Source organism: Balaenoptera physalus (assembly GCF_965194825.1).
Source record: "Balaenoptera physalus genome assembly, chromosome: 7".
Lineage (NCBI taxonomy): Eukaryota > Metazoa > Chordata > Mammalia > Artiodactyla > Balaenopteridae > Balaenoptera > Balaenoptera physalus.
This window is the reverse complement of record NC_138886.1, coordinates 115,695,499-115,709,370: the sequence shown is the minus strand read 5'-3', so window position 1 is coordinate 115,709,370 and position 13,872 is coordinate 115,695,499. Positions and strand designations below refer to the sequence as shown.

Below are 13,872 nucleotides of genomic sequence, written 5' to 3'. Positions count from 1 at the left end.
GAGGGGGCCATGGGGGTGGAAAGGGGTGGAGGGGCAGAGAAGAAGGAAAGATAAGCCAGTGGTCGTTTGTCTTTTTAATTGGCTCAAATGCTCGGAGGAGAGTGGAGTTTTTATCCTGGCTCCGGGGCTGGACCGGGTCCAAGCTCCAGCCCGAGGAGCTGGAGCTGTGCAGTGTGGGGCTGCAGGGGGAGACTGTGCTCTGCCCTTCACCCGGGAGGGGCCCCTGGGGAGGACGGCTCGGGAGACAGGCTGGGAGGCAGCAACACGTGGTCAGAGGCAGCTTTTGCTTCTCCGGCATTTCAGAAATTTGAAACAGTAATTCAGCCACTGAAATAGACATCTTTTAAAGAATCCGTGGCATCTGAAGGCCCCTCCTAACTCATTCCTGTGCCTGTGGATGGAGCCTGTCAACCAGCTAGGCCTAGAGGTGTCTACGGGGAGGAAGAATTGTGAGGTGTTTGTCTGGAACTTGAAATTTCCTTTACTAAGGACAGTATAGACACTGCTCAAGCACTCAGGACCGTAACGTATCCCCTCATATTTGCCAGTCCACTTATAATCAGCAATGCCCTGTTGCATTTATTATCCCCTTTGGGTCTCTGAAACAATCTGGTGAAAAAGGCAAGACAGGTACACCTTCCCACGTCACAGGTCACATACGAGGAAACCCCAGCTCCAAGAAGTTGGTGACATTCTAAGAACACCCAGCTTTGCAGCTGGGACTCAAATCCAGGTCTTCTAGTTCTGAATCCGGGGGCTGGCCTCCAAAGCAGTCCACCCCACAGAGGAGCCGCACAGGCGGATGCCTGGGGTGGCCTGGTGGTCCCCAACGATGGACGTAGGTGCAGCTTCCAGGGGACAGACGGCTCAGTTCAAGTTCCCACTCGGAGCACATCTCAGCCTGGCGAGCCAGAGCCATCGTGGTGGGGGAAGGACGCTCCCAGTGCAGGGAGGGAAGGGGTTCCTGGGAGCGTGATTGGTCCCGAGAGGGAATGATGAGGGCAGAGCGGGGAGGGGGCAGATGGTATGGTCCCAGTTAGTACCGGGGTATCCAGGCAACCAAGAAAGCAGATTCAGCCAGGTCTGAGTGAGTGTTTGTGGGTAAGGGTCCTCGAGATGCTGAAGGATGCCTGTAGTACCTGGGTCTCCAGATCTTTCTTCAAGGAGATTCTACCCCATCTTTGACTAAAGTGGAGATCCATTGCCTCAATACGTTTAGGCCTGAAGTGCCCAGTTAAAAATCTCGATGCTCCTGTGGTTTATAAAGGATTTGACAGAGGCTGTTCCTCATCCATCCTTTATGAGAGAGACTGGGCTGGGGTTAGTACTGTCACACTTCCTTCGAGGAGGAGACAGGCTCAGAGATGGAGGGTGACTTTTTCCAGATAAATGACTGTGCTGAGGAGTTCAAACTCTACTTCCGATCCTGAATAGAGCCCCTCCACGCCACTACTCCAGCTGCCCCACCTCCTGCAATGCTGTCCCTGCCAGCCTCCAAATATACCTATCCTTTTGGTTTTTAATTGTGGTAAAATATGCATAACAGAACAGTTCCCATTTTAACTGTTTTGGGGCATACAATTCAATGGCATTCAGTACAGTCACAATGTTGTGCAACCATCACCGCCATCCATCTCCAGAACTTGCCCATCATTCCAAACTGGAACTCCGTGTCCACTAAACACGAACTCCCCTTTTCCCCTCCCCCCATCCCCTGGCTACCCCCATCCTACTTTCTGTCTGTATGAGTGTGATTACTCAGGTAAGTGGGATTATACAATATTTGTCCTTCTGTGACTAGCTTCTTTCACTTAGCAGAATGTCCTCAAGGTTCATTCATTGTAGCCTGTGTCAGAGTTCCCTTCCTTTTTAAGGCTGAACAATATCCCATTGTACAGCTAGACCACATTTTGTTTACCCATGATCCATTGGTGGACTCTTGGGTTGTTTCCACCTTTCCAAATCTCCCTCCTGTTATGACTCAGCTCAGGTGTTACCTCCTGCACAAACCCACACTGCACACAGTTGCCAAACATGTCCAGGAACAGAGGGCGAGAGTTGTCTGGGGACTTGTACGTGGGGAGGTAGACCCTTCCCCACGCCAGCATTCCCAGGTGCCTTGAGCAGGAGAGAGAGCAAAGTCTGCTTGTTGCCCAAACCTGTGCCTATCTGAGGTCTGGCATTGTGTTCCTGGCACTGAGAGTCGCTTGCTGGAAATGACTGAATACATCAGACTCATACGGTGGCCTTTTCTCCCAAGAAGGAAATGTTTGTGTCAAGTCCAAGTGACACACTCTACTGGTTGGAAGCTACTGGAGGGCAGGGCGGGACCTCTTGCCCCCAGACGGGCCCCAGCTCAGCCCTCAGACCCGGAGGGAGTCAGGATGACTGAGCTTGAACTCTGAGAGCTCCCAGGGCTCAGGGTGGGAGGCGTATAAAACCGATTTATTCTTTAGTGGGCATCATAATTTATAACCGCAGACCCCCTCCATCCACTCCTGAACCAGTCAGCAAGGACTGGGGTCCTGGGGATGAGGCAGCAACGCAGGAAAGAAAATGAAAGAAAGCGTCAAGGAAAGGAAGAGAGTCGGGAACAGAGGCTTAAAGCATCTGGGAGCGTGAGACGCTTTCTGAAAGTTTGGAGAAGGATTGCTCTAGATGCTTAAGAATGTTTTGCTTGGTCTTTAAAAAAATAATTTTAAAAAACCACTTTGGGTTTAGATTGCACATCACTGACCCCTTCCAGTGTAGGGACTCCTCAACTTTCCTTCTCACATTCGAAGGAAAAGGGAACCTCAATGTTGGGAGGACCAAGTCCCCAGGAAGTGGTGCATTGTGACGATTTGCCAGCAGGTGGCGATAATGTGCCTTGGGGAAAGACACGTTCGTCTAATTCACAAAGGCCCTGGATGGGTTAGTGGGTGGCCAGGGGTTGGGTGAGGGGCATGACTTAGACATTACTTAATTTTCCTTGCCGTTTGTCAGATGTGGAGTATGACCTGCCAGTGGGTTAGAGACTACTCCACACAAGATCTGTGGAGGCAAGTTACACTCATGCTACTCTGCCCCAGAGACAAGGAGTAAGACCAAGGGGTAGATACTATGGGAAAGCAAATTTTGTTCTGACCCAGGGTGAGCTTTACAATAATCAAAGGTGTCAAAGATTTATGGTAGTGAGGTCTTCGTCACCGGAAGTATTCAAGCTTGGGCAGATGATTCTTTCTTAGTGATACTGTAGAAGATCCTCAAACATTAGGTGAGGTTGGGTTAGGCGGCCTTTTCAACCCCGGGAGCCTTTCCTGTTATTTTACTAAAGGAAAATGACGATAAGGTCTTGAGCTCCTTGAAGGAAGCAGTGTACCTTATTTGCCAGTGACTCACCTGTCCCTAGAACATATAGGCGCATGTGATAAATATGTCAGTAGATACGGCAGCCTTATTAAACAAATGGGGGCCAGAGAATCGGGATCAGAGCTGCTGTTAGCTCACCTGAGCAACTTATGAGGCCCCCTCACCTGGCTGATGGTTAACGAGGACCCTTGCCACCTCCCTGATGGTATCTTACCCCCCTCCCCAATCTCTCTGCTGGTTGCCATGTCCGTGCTGCCATCTGGAAACTCTGGGTGAGCATTCAAAGAACCCCACCTCCAAACACCAGCCCTCAGCATCCACCAGGCGTCAGGTGGTGCGGGCAATAAGCACTTTCATTTTCCCTCTCTCCCTCTCTCAGGAGGCGGGGCCAGGCGGGAGTGACACTGCCGCTTTGCACCGTCTGGGCAGCTGGCCTAAATCCAGCTGAGAACTCAAAGTGTCCTAAAAATACCAGTCCCCACCCGAGTGTCCAGTCCCAGCCCGCACGTCCAGAAATCCCTGACAGTAACCATATGCCACCGCCGAGTCAGTCCAGGCAGCCTTGGCAAATGTCAGCCACAGTTGCTCGTAATCTTCCGGGAGGGAGGGCGGTGCCAGAACTGACCGGTTTCTTTATCCGCATCACCCAGATATAAACAATATCGGGGAGCTGTGACAGGGAGCGCCTCCTAGGCCAGCCCCCCTGAACCACTTCTCCCTGAGCAGAGTTACCCTCAAGCTCGGGGCCCTAATGGCTCCCGGGATTTCGGCTTATGACTCTTATCTGCTGGAGGCAAAAGCACCCCAGTGAAAGACATTTTTGGTGCCCTGTTCTGGATGGCTCGGTAATCCTCTCATTTATGTACGCAGACAAGGAGATCAAAGCCCCCAGGGATGCATAAAACATGTCAGGGCTGGGAGTTGTACATCCATTAAAGCTGACAAATGCTTTGTCCAGCTGATGGGCGGTCAGATAGCCACCCTGGGGAACAGGAGAGCTGCGAGGGTTGAAGCAGAGGAGGGCGGCCCCGAGCAGGGACGGGGGGCGGGAGAGGCAGGGCTGAACGCAGAGCCAGAGCGGGGCACGCAGGGTGGGCGTGGTACCCAGGCCCCAGCCTCCGGCAGCACCCCAGTCTTCCATGTGGACAGTTGACGATTTCTCAGTCTTATGACAAGTGCTGTGCAGAAAATGAAGTTCAAGATGCCCTTCCAAGAATCCCCAGGGCCTTCTGTGTGGACATGGCGGGATCAACAGACATGGGAAAGGACTGGAAATCCTGAGAGCCAGGAGGGCAGAGAAGAGGCAAGAAAGAAAAAGGCAAGGAAGGAATGTCCTCCGTTCTCTTCTTAAAAAGCACGAGACTGACGTGCTCATGTGGAGCCCCGCCTGTCACCTCTGCGGTTGCCATCGTGTCCCCCAATTCTCTGGCTCAGGCAGGATTGTGCTCTCTGGGGTCCATGGAGGAGGGAGACCTTCCTGGAGTTCCTGCTCAAGGGAAACCGTCAGTTTCCCTCGGCTTTCAGGGGGGTCACTCTGCAAACGGTGGAGCAAAGCGTCCCTGAGGGTGGCTGGTGCTCTCCTGGTCTGTGGGAGAACACAGGCCGCTGTTCGTGCCCAGATAAGGAGAGGTCTAGGTCAGAACGTGCTTGGATCTGTGTGTGTGTGTGAGAGACAGAGAGAGACAGGGACAGAGGGGCCGAGACCTGCGCCAGGAGCCCTGGCTGCTGCTGCGCCCCCAGGACCGTGGCACAGAGGGCATTCTTCATAGGTGCAGGAACCCGTGGTTCGAGCTGCTGAGCTGTACCGATGCCTGCAAAAGATCATTCTGGTTTTTTCCTAACTTGTGGGCCTTCCAGGGGAGCCTCGTGGTAACTGCACAGCCTGTGCTGGCTTCACAAGGGAAGTCTCCCTCCCTGCACAAGGGAGCAGGTGGGAGCCACCCTAGGAACTGCCAGGGAGGCTTTGTCTTTAGTTCTGAGAGATGCTCTGTACGGTTGCTAGGAGAGAAACTGGTTCTCACAGTTGCTCTGGCTTTGCTCCTCTGCGCCTGGGTCCCTTTGTCCAGTGCCGGCCTCCTGATAGTAGTTCTAGAAGGAGTGCAGTCAGTGAGGCTTCTCTTTCCTCACGTAGGGATCTGCTGTCCCCATCACACCTGCATTCGTCCCCGTAGACCTTGTCTCAACCTGGACGCTAAGGAAGTGATGCTTCAGGCAGCCCTTACTTATGGATGGGTTTGTTTGAAAATAGTAACACACTTCCTTGTGGAAACAATGTAATAGTTCCAATCCCCTACCCCACCTCCCAATCTATTCAAACCCATTGTCTAAAATGACATGTATTTGCAACAAAAAGTAAATGCTCTTGCAAGCTCATAATTTACATGAACAAAATAACAGATTCAATAAAGCAATCATTTCCCTTTCCTAAATGCAAGTTCTCGAGGAGACATAGATTTTTAATCAGAAGCAGGTGGAGAAATAGATGGAGATTTTTGCATGTACCCGAGGGGGGCTCCTGAGTACCACCTATGAGTACTGTGCTGTAGAGATTGATAACATTGTTCTGCTTTTTAAAAATTGTGCTTAGTTTCAAACCTAATATATTTTCCTTCCATTCATACAGATCCTTTGCTGTCTTTTATTAATGGTGACTGGGGTCATTTAACGAAATCTCCCCTGTCCCAAAACAAAATTCAGGAAAGAATAAAAGAAAGCAAGATAGGAAGGGGGAGAGGTTTCCCCTGAGAACACTGGGCGTGAGCTAAGGCAGAGATGCAGGAGTTAAGAGGGAACATGTGTATATGTGAGCAAGTGTCTGATCTGGAGTGAACTAAGTTTTGGACAGAGAACCACAGAACGTTGTAAAGAGGTGAGGGCAGAGTGTATGTAATTCCTTCAAAGAGAAAGGGGAGATGCCTACCTAGAGATCTGTCTTTCGCTTTTTATCTCTAGCCACCAGAGGGCAGCACTAGCTCAGAACAGTTTGGTTGCTTTGGGCAGTGAGTCTGGTGGGTGAGACCTGCAGGGGCAGCTCTCCGGCCGGGACCTGCCTATTTCTCAGCTCCCCTGCCTCACAGCAAAGACCACTTAATTCCCACCTTCACTCCAAGCTCTGATACAAATCTTGATGAATCTGGTTTTCATGTTTACTCCTGTGTCACCAAAGCTTTGATTTTTGTCCTTGGCACCAAGTTCTCACTTGTACCCCAATTCCCACCACTCCCTTTCACCTCCTGACCACTGCTTCCTCTTTAAAAAAAAAAAAGCTCCCCTAGATCTTTATATCTCAATCTCCTCTCTCCCCTGTGCCCCCAGGATTAGAGGCCTGTCCCCCTGCCTCACAGAATTTCCTGACTATGCAGAGACTGGCATCCACTGCAAGGTTTCCCACGGCTGACGTTTCTGATAAAACTGCTTGCCTGGATGTTGCCTTTGCCCACGATGGTAGGTCCCGGCTAGAGTCTCTCCCATCCCCTGTGCTGGGGTTGTCTCTTCAGCTCCTGCCCCTCCTGACCTGCCCCCAGGCTACTGCGGTTAAATTTCTCAACCCAGCGGTATCAGGAGGGGAGACAGCCACACGCTTAGACCCTCCATGGTGCCACATGGTTTAGGACGAAGCCGACACTCCTCAAGACAGTAGATTCCAGGATCTTTCCCCATCTTCTTCTCCAGCCTCTCCTCTCTCATCCCCTTATGCACACCTTTTGCTCTAGTCATCCCCTGCGTAAGCTCTTTTCCTTGGTGTTTCGAAGTCCCTCGTAAGCTTTTCCTTCTTTCTAAAACAATCTTCTCCAATACGAGCCTGGCTAACTCCTCAACTTAAAGCTCAGCTCAAGCAGCTTGTGCCATGGCAAGCCCTCCCCGATGCCTGACCTGGGGTAGGTGCCCTCTCCCGGGCGTCTCCAGACCCTACGCTGCCCACTATTCCAACTCCTATTCAGTGTTTTGTGGAATTACACAGCCCCTGCGAAGCCAGTTGACAGTGGTGTCCCCCATACAGTGTACGTCTGGTGAACAGGGACTGCATCATGTACTCTGCGTTTCCAGTGCCTGGACCACACGTGTCTTTGTGAGTGAACATTGACTGTTCAATGACTCATGGGATGAGTCAAGGGTATCTGAATGATATACTGAAGCATTTTGCTAAGTATGTTCCTAGAAATTCTATTTCCACAGAACGATATTAGTGGAGAAAGGTTTTTGTAGAAAATTAATTTGGAGAAATGCTAGATTAAGCAAAGTAAAACAAACTTCTTTTTTGAAGTATTTTTCACACTTTAAAGTATGCAATATGTATTACTATCTCAAGGAGAGATTACATAGAGCTGTCGGGCACATCTTTGGGAAACTCTGTTGTAATCCTGTATCAGTTCTCATACGAAGCACAGGGAGAGACAGCAGTGTGACCTCTCTTGTGGGAATAAGTCATCATGGCCATAGAAACACATATCCTGCTTCCATGTTTAATTAACCATTTAGCCGCTACACTTACTATCTTCTTATACTAGTAATACTAGTTTTCCATAACCTTATAAGATCTGTGGAAAACTGATTGAACATCAACATTCCATCCCAGGAATGTTGGGAGGTAAGGCCACTTCATCATTTCTTTATATTTCCAAGCCAGACGTTCCTTTAGTCAGGGAACCTCTTCCTTCTCCTTACCGGATGGAATTCATTTGCCTAATTTGGGAGTGTTGACATTATTTGTGCCCTTTTGCTGCACAATTACTTCCCTGGGTTTCAGTGGGACCCGGCAATCACGAACTGGCCACCGTTGGCCTCTTGGAGACAGCCTCGTCAGAGAGAGGCTCCAAAATGATGGCCCACTCAGCCTGGGCCCCTTAGAGCTGCCTCCACTTGGCCTCGCAGAGGCTGAGAATTCCAAGACTTGGTCGAGGGACTTCCTGAGGGTGTATCATCCAGCTCCAGCTCCAGGAGAGGCCTCATTAATCCTCGTAACGTGTTGTCTGGGCTGATAGGATTTCAGAGGGGGTTGAGTCCTGTTTCTAACCCACCCGCCGCCCCCCCCGCTTAGTCCTGCGAGGCCTCCCCCACCTGTCTTCAGAGCCTCCTCACATTTCTCAGGGGAGAAGAATTGGGTGGGTGGGTGTGGGAGGTTTAAATTAGAGCAGAAAAGACAGAAGAATGTCCCATGGATCACAGAGCATCAAATACATGACACAGGGGGTTAGAGGGACCCCTTCTTTAGCGGCCTTTAAGAACTTAGACATCGGGCTTCCCTGGTGGCGCAGTGGTTGAGAATCTGCCTGCTAATGCAGGCAACACGGGTTCGAGCCCTGGTCTAGGAAGAGCCCACATGCCGCGGAGCAACTAGGCCCGTGAGCCACAACTACTGAGCCTGCGCGTCTGGAGCCTGTGCTCCGCAACAAGAGAGGCCGCGATAGTGAGAGGCCCGCACACCGCAATGAAGAGTGGCCCCTGCTCGCCGCAACTAGAGAAAGCCCTCGCACAGAAACGAAGACCCAACACAGCCAAAAATAAATATAAAAATAAATAAGTAAATTTAAAAACAAAAAAAAACCACAACATCCATCACAGAAAAAAAAAAAAAGAAAACTTAGACATCGATTGCCTGAAGGAAAAAGCATGAACAAAGTGACTCCCAAAGGTCCCTACCACTGCGGGCATCGGAACCGAGACGGTTGACCACTGCTCTCTGACGAGGATGGAGAAGGGAAGACGGTGGGTGGAGTGGGAGGTGAGAATGAGGGCAAGAAGGATTTCCACTGTGGTCTTCTCAACTCATGCCTTCATCAGCTACTTGCTGAGGGCCCGCCATGTGCCAGGCACTGCTTAAGGCCCAGAGGACACGGCAGTGAGCAACGGGGCTGATGCTCTCCAAGTACATGCAGGGGAGTCCCAGATTCTAAAACAAAGATAACTTGTTCAACAAACAGTTTTTGGGTCTACTCTTTGCCAAATTAGGTGCCAACTGTGTGTTTTTTTTCGTTTTTCTATTGCGGCAAAATATGCTAACAGAAAATCTGCCATCTTAACCAGTGTTAAGTGTGCAGTGCAGTGGCATTAAGTTCATTCACATTGTTGTGAACCCATCACCCCCATCCATCTCAAGAACTTGTCGTCTTCCCAAACGAAGACTCTGTACCCATTAAACACTAGTTCTGCATTCCCCCTCCCCCCAGCCCCTGGAAACCATCATTCTACCTTCTGCCTCTATGAATTTAACTATTCTAGTGGAATCATGCAGTATCTGTCCTTTTGTGACTGGATTATTTCACTTAGTGGAATGTCCTCAAGGTTCATCCATGTAGCATGTGTCAGAATTCCCTTCCTTTTTAAGGCTGAAGCATATCCCCATTGTATGGATAGACCACATTTTGTTTATCCAGTCACCTGTTGATGGACATTTGGGTTATTTCCACCTTTTGGCTGTTGTGAATAATGCTGCTATGAAGTTGGATGGACAGCCAACTTTCATTTTACTTTAATGGTGTAGGCAAGCTTCATTTCCGGGAGGAGAAGGGGGAGAAGGTGACATCCCTGAATCGCACCAGGCAAGTCAGGATGTCATGCATCTAAGGTGCCTGGCTACGTAAGTGTTTTGTGGCTGTAACCTTATTCCAACAGATCTAAGAGGCAGGAAATAGAAGGTAAGAGACTCCAAGGCAGATCCTGAACTCATCTGAGGTGGATCTTGCAAGTTCAGGGGAAGAATTGACCTAAGGAAGGAAACGTGAAGCAGAGCATGAAATGACCCTGGGGCTCTCCACCTCCTCTCAAGGTGGGTGAGGCCAGATTGGCAGGATAAAGAACGTGAGCTGTCAGGCAGGTGCCAGACTTCCCTTAGAGACCGTGCTGTAAGTGGAAACGTGGTGTCTCCCTGGCCCCAGAATTCTTACACCCTGCGGTCTGCACACCCACTAGCCTGGCCAGGGTGGGTACTAGAAACTCAGTCCTGATTGTTAGCTGGAGATTTTCCGGACCCCTCGTTTTCCCCTCCTGGCATATCCTGCCACCTCTTCTTTGCTGCTTACTTTTTTTTTTTAAACCAGTAAAAGTGAGTTGATTTGAGAATTGCAAAGGAATTGCAATTCAGGAGGCATGAACTATGGAGGCCCATAGGCAAATCCAGAGAACAAGGAAGGGAAGCTTAATTTTATAGGGAAAAGGGGGGGAAGTTGGGAAGGGTTGCAGGAACCACAGAATCTATTGGAGGAAGTTGAGTCCAAAGTATTTTGCTGCTTACTTTAAGGCATGTGTAGAGGAAAAGAATGAAGAGGAAATGTAAGTCTTTACACAGATTCTTACGAACGGTCCTGATCAGGGAGAGGAGATCACAATCAAAGTGTTTTCAGTATCTGAAGATGTCAGTGTATTGATCACTCACTAAGCAATTATTTCCTGGCTCTTCAGTCCTCTGAAGCAGGTGGAGGCTGAGGCAGTGGGCCGGGGATCCTGGGTCTGGTGTGGCAGAAGTTCAAGGTTGGGGGAGGCAAGGTCATGTGAAGGACGCTGGGAAGCCAGATGGGGTGACGGGGAGAGGGGAGGAACCAGAGTGACCCAGAACAAACATGGCTGGAGGAAGACAGAAAGGATGACAATTATTTAAGATGCTGAGCATTTACTGTAGGCCGCGCTTCATCCACAGGACTAACGGGGAGAATATCTAGAAAGAACTGTAGGAAGAAGGGCAAGCATTTTGGTGTCAGAAGGACCCAAGTTGCAATCCAGTCTCAGCTGATTGTTTGCCTAATCAGTTCTCAGTTTTCTCATCCATAAAATGAGAATAAGACTAGAACCCACTTCATAAGGGCAGAATTACATAATAGGATCAAACTCTGAGGGTGTAGTAAGCGCTTGGACATGGGAAGTGCTTAGTAGATGGTAGCCTCCATTATTTTTGTGGTTTTGACTATAATTTAGTCATATTCCCCTTTCAGGCAGGGTCCGTGCCTGACTGTGTATCCCTCGAGTTCAGCGCCATCCCCGGCACATGCCACCCACGGGAAGACTGGAAAGGGAAGTCAGGGCATCTGTACCTCGGGGATGATGGGGAACAATGAACAAGCCAAGTGTGTGGTGGGCCTGACCCACAGCGAGCGGTCCCCGTACAGCAGCTACTGGTATTGAATTAGGACTCGCGGTGCTGCAGCCTGGCTTCAGCCCCGGGCTGCTCGGCCCAGACCCCGGACTGGCCGCCTCTGTGGACCAGGGAAGGGAGGAGGCTTAAGGGTCAGGCCTGGTGAGACTGACTCCCAGCTAATTTGGGGAAACACTTAGCTACCTGAGCCTCTGAAAACAGTGCAAATAACTAGTGAGACATTTTCTCATACCTCCCCTCATCAGCAGAGCGGACATAATTATTACCCCCACGTTAGGACGCAGATGCTGAGGTTCAGGAGGTTGAGAGCCTGCTTGAAGCCCGCACACCTGGTGAGTGGAGGGCCCACCTGAGCCAGCTGACCACAAGCCCTGTCGCCTTCACAAAGGAGAGAAGTGTGACTGGGTTTGCCCAGCTCTGCAGGGGCCTTTCCGCTTCAAAGTTCTGTGATTCTATCTCCGTGTTCCTTCACTGACGGATGTCACAGACCACGCTGCCTCTTTGGCCCATCCCAGGGACCTTAGCATCTTAGGAAGGGACTTTTGGGGAGGGCAGAGCTCATAGCGGGAAGGTGCTGACTGGTACTGAGTGAGTCTCTGTGTCCGGACACTGCAATGGGTGCCGCACAATCCGATGCTCACAAATATTACAGGCCAAGCAAGAGGAGGCACTATCCTCCATTTGCAGAAGAAGAGACTGAGGTTCACAGTGGTCCCATGGAATCCAAAGGAGTATAAGGGGGAATGCCAGGAGTAAAAATGCCAGAGGGGCGGTGTTTCAGGAAAGGGGGCCTCAGAGAAGGCCCATCCCTTACCCCACCATCTGCACAAGGTACCTTGGGCACACCTGTGAGTACTGGGTCTTTGGGACAGGTCCTCCTAGGCTGGGATGCTGCTTTCTTGGCCAGGACCCCCTCCCCCCAGGCCTGTGTCTTCCGGCAGAGGGAGAGATGCTTCCTGGCTCATCCAGATTTGCTGCGGATGCTGTCGTGTTCATCTCGGTGTTTACACCAACGTCTCTGAGAGCCTCGAGCCTCCAACACAGCCCCCCATCAGCAGGGAGCGTGGAGAGATCCGATGCCTGAGCAGCTGCTGGCCCCAGGCTGACCCCCGTGACCCCAGAGTTATCGCAGGGATTCAGTGCTGCGGTGGGCCCGAGACCACCAACGACGCAGCCAGGGCAAGGGCGGGGGTGGAGCAAAGAGGGAAACTAGGGGAGGCTCCCTCAGGCCCCTGGACCAGCCCCGGCTCCACACAGGTGCTTAATAAATGCACGCGGCTTGCAGGGACAATAAAGCAAACATTGGCTAGCATCTCCTGGGCGCGTTACAGACACTACCTCACTCACCCTCACCACAGCCCTGGAAGTAGGTACGGGTACTATCCAGATTCCGTGGCTGAGGAAGCCGAGGTATGTAGCAGAGATGGGGTAAACGCCTTTCCTGGGGGCACTCCCCACCTGGGAAATGACAGCACTGGGATGGTAATCCAGGTGTGTCAGCTCCAGAACCCCTGCCTCACTCTACAGCCCTGGCCTGAAGACCACTCGAATTCCCCCCAAGCCTTTACATCACCATCTGGGATCCGGAATCCTTGTGGGACATAAGGAACTGGGAGAGATGGAGGAGGAGACGGTTGGGGGTTTCAGTGTCAGTGGGTAGATGGCCTGTCTTACCCTAGCCCCATTCCCAGGGGATGCGGCACGTTAGCCTTAGGGCTCACCAGCCATGGGAGAAGGGGCTTGTTCAAGACCATGTATCTGTCAGCTCCCCTGGGTGGGTGGTGGTAGTAGTGGATATAGAATCTACTGGGTCCCAGCCATTGCCCCAGTAGGGCTGATCACACTTGCAATTAAACTCAAGGGACAAATCATAGAATCCTGAGCCAGAGAGAGGTCATTTCCTCTAGCCCTCGGTCTCCAGACACTTTTTCGTAAGATTGTTCCATACTATTAGGTTGAACCTATGAAATTGGTAATATTCAATTATTTTTGACCAACAAAAATGGCAGGTTTGTATGGTCTAACCTAATATTGAGAGGGTCGCACTGACCCAAGAGAATTTGCTGGAAAGACCCAGATTGGAACTCTGATATCCTGCTTTACTCCAAGTCCTTCCTCATCCAGCAGCCTGTTCCCGGCACAATTCATCCAGAGCCCATTGTGCTGCAAGCAGCCAGGTCCCCATCCTGCAAACGTCCCCAGCTGAGGAGTATGGACAGGGGACTGGGCTGGAAGTCTAAAGCCGTGCGAGTTTGGGCAGTTCACCCACCTTCTCTGGGCCTCAGTTTCCTCATCTGTGCGAGTTTGGGCAATTCACCCACCTTCTCTGGGCCTCAGTTTCCTCATCTGTGCGAGTTTGGGCAGTTCACCCACCTTCTCTGGGCCTCAGTTTCCTCACCTGTGCCTTCCCGTGGGGTTTTTACCGTGAGACAGGA

The 13,872-nt window shown here is 51.0% G+C and overlaps 1 protein-coding gene across 1 annotated transcript in view; it reads right to left on the bottom strand.

Annotated features, from left to right (window-relative positions):
- GATA4 (GATA binding protein 4) overlaps positions 1-13,872 on the bottom strand; it is a 343,627-nt gene that overhangs the window by 167,736 nt on the left and 162,019 nt on the right. The gene's annotated exons all lie outside the window — the stretch shown is intronic.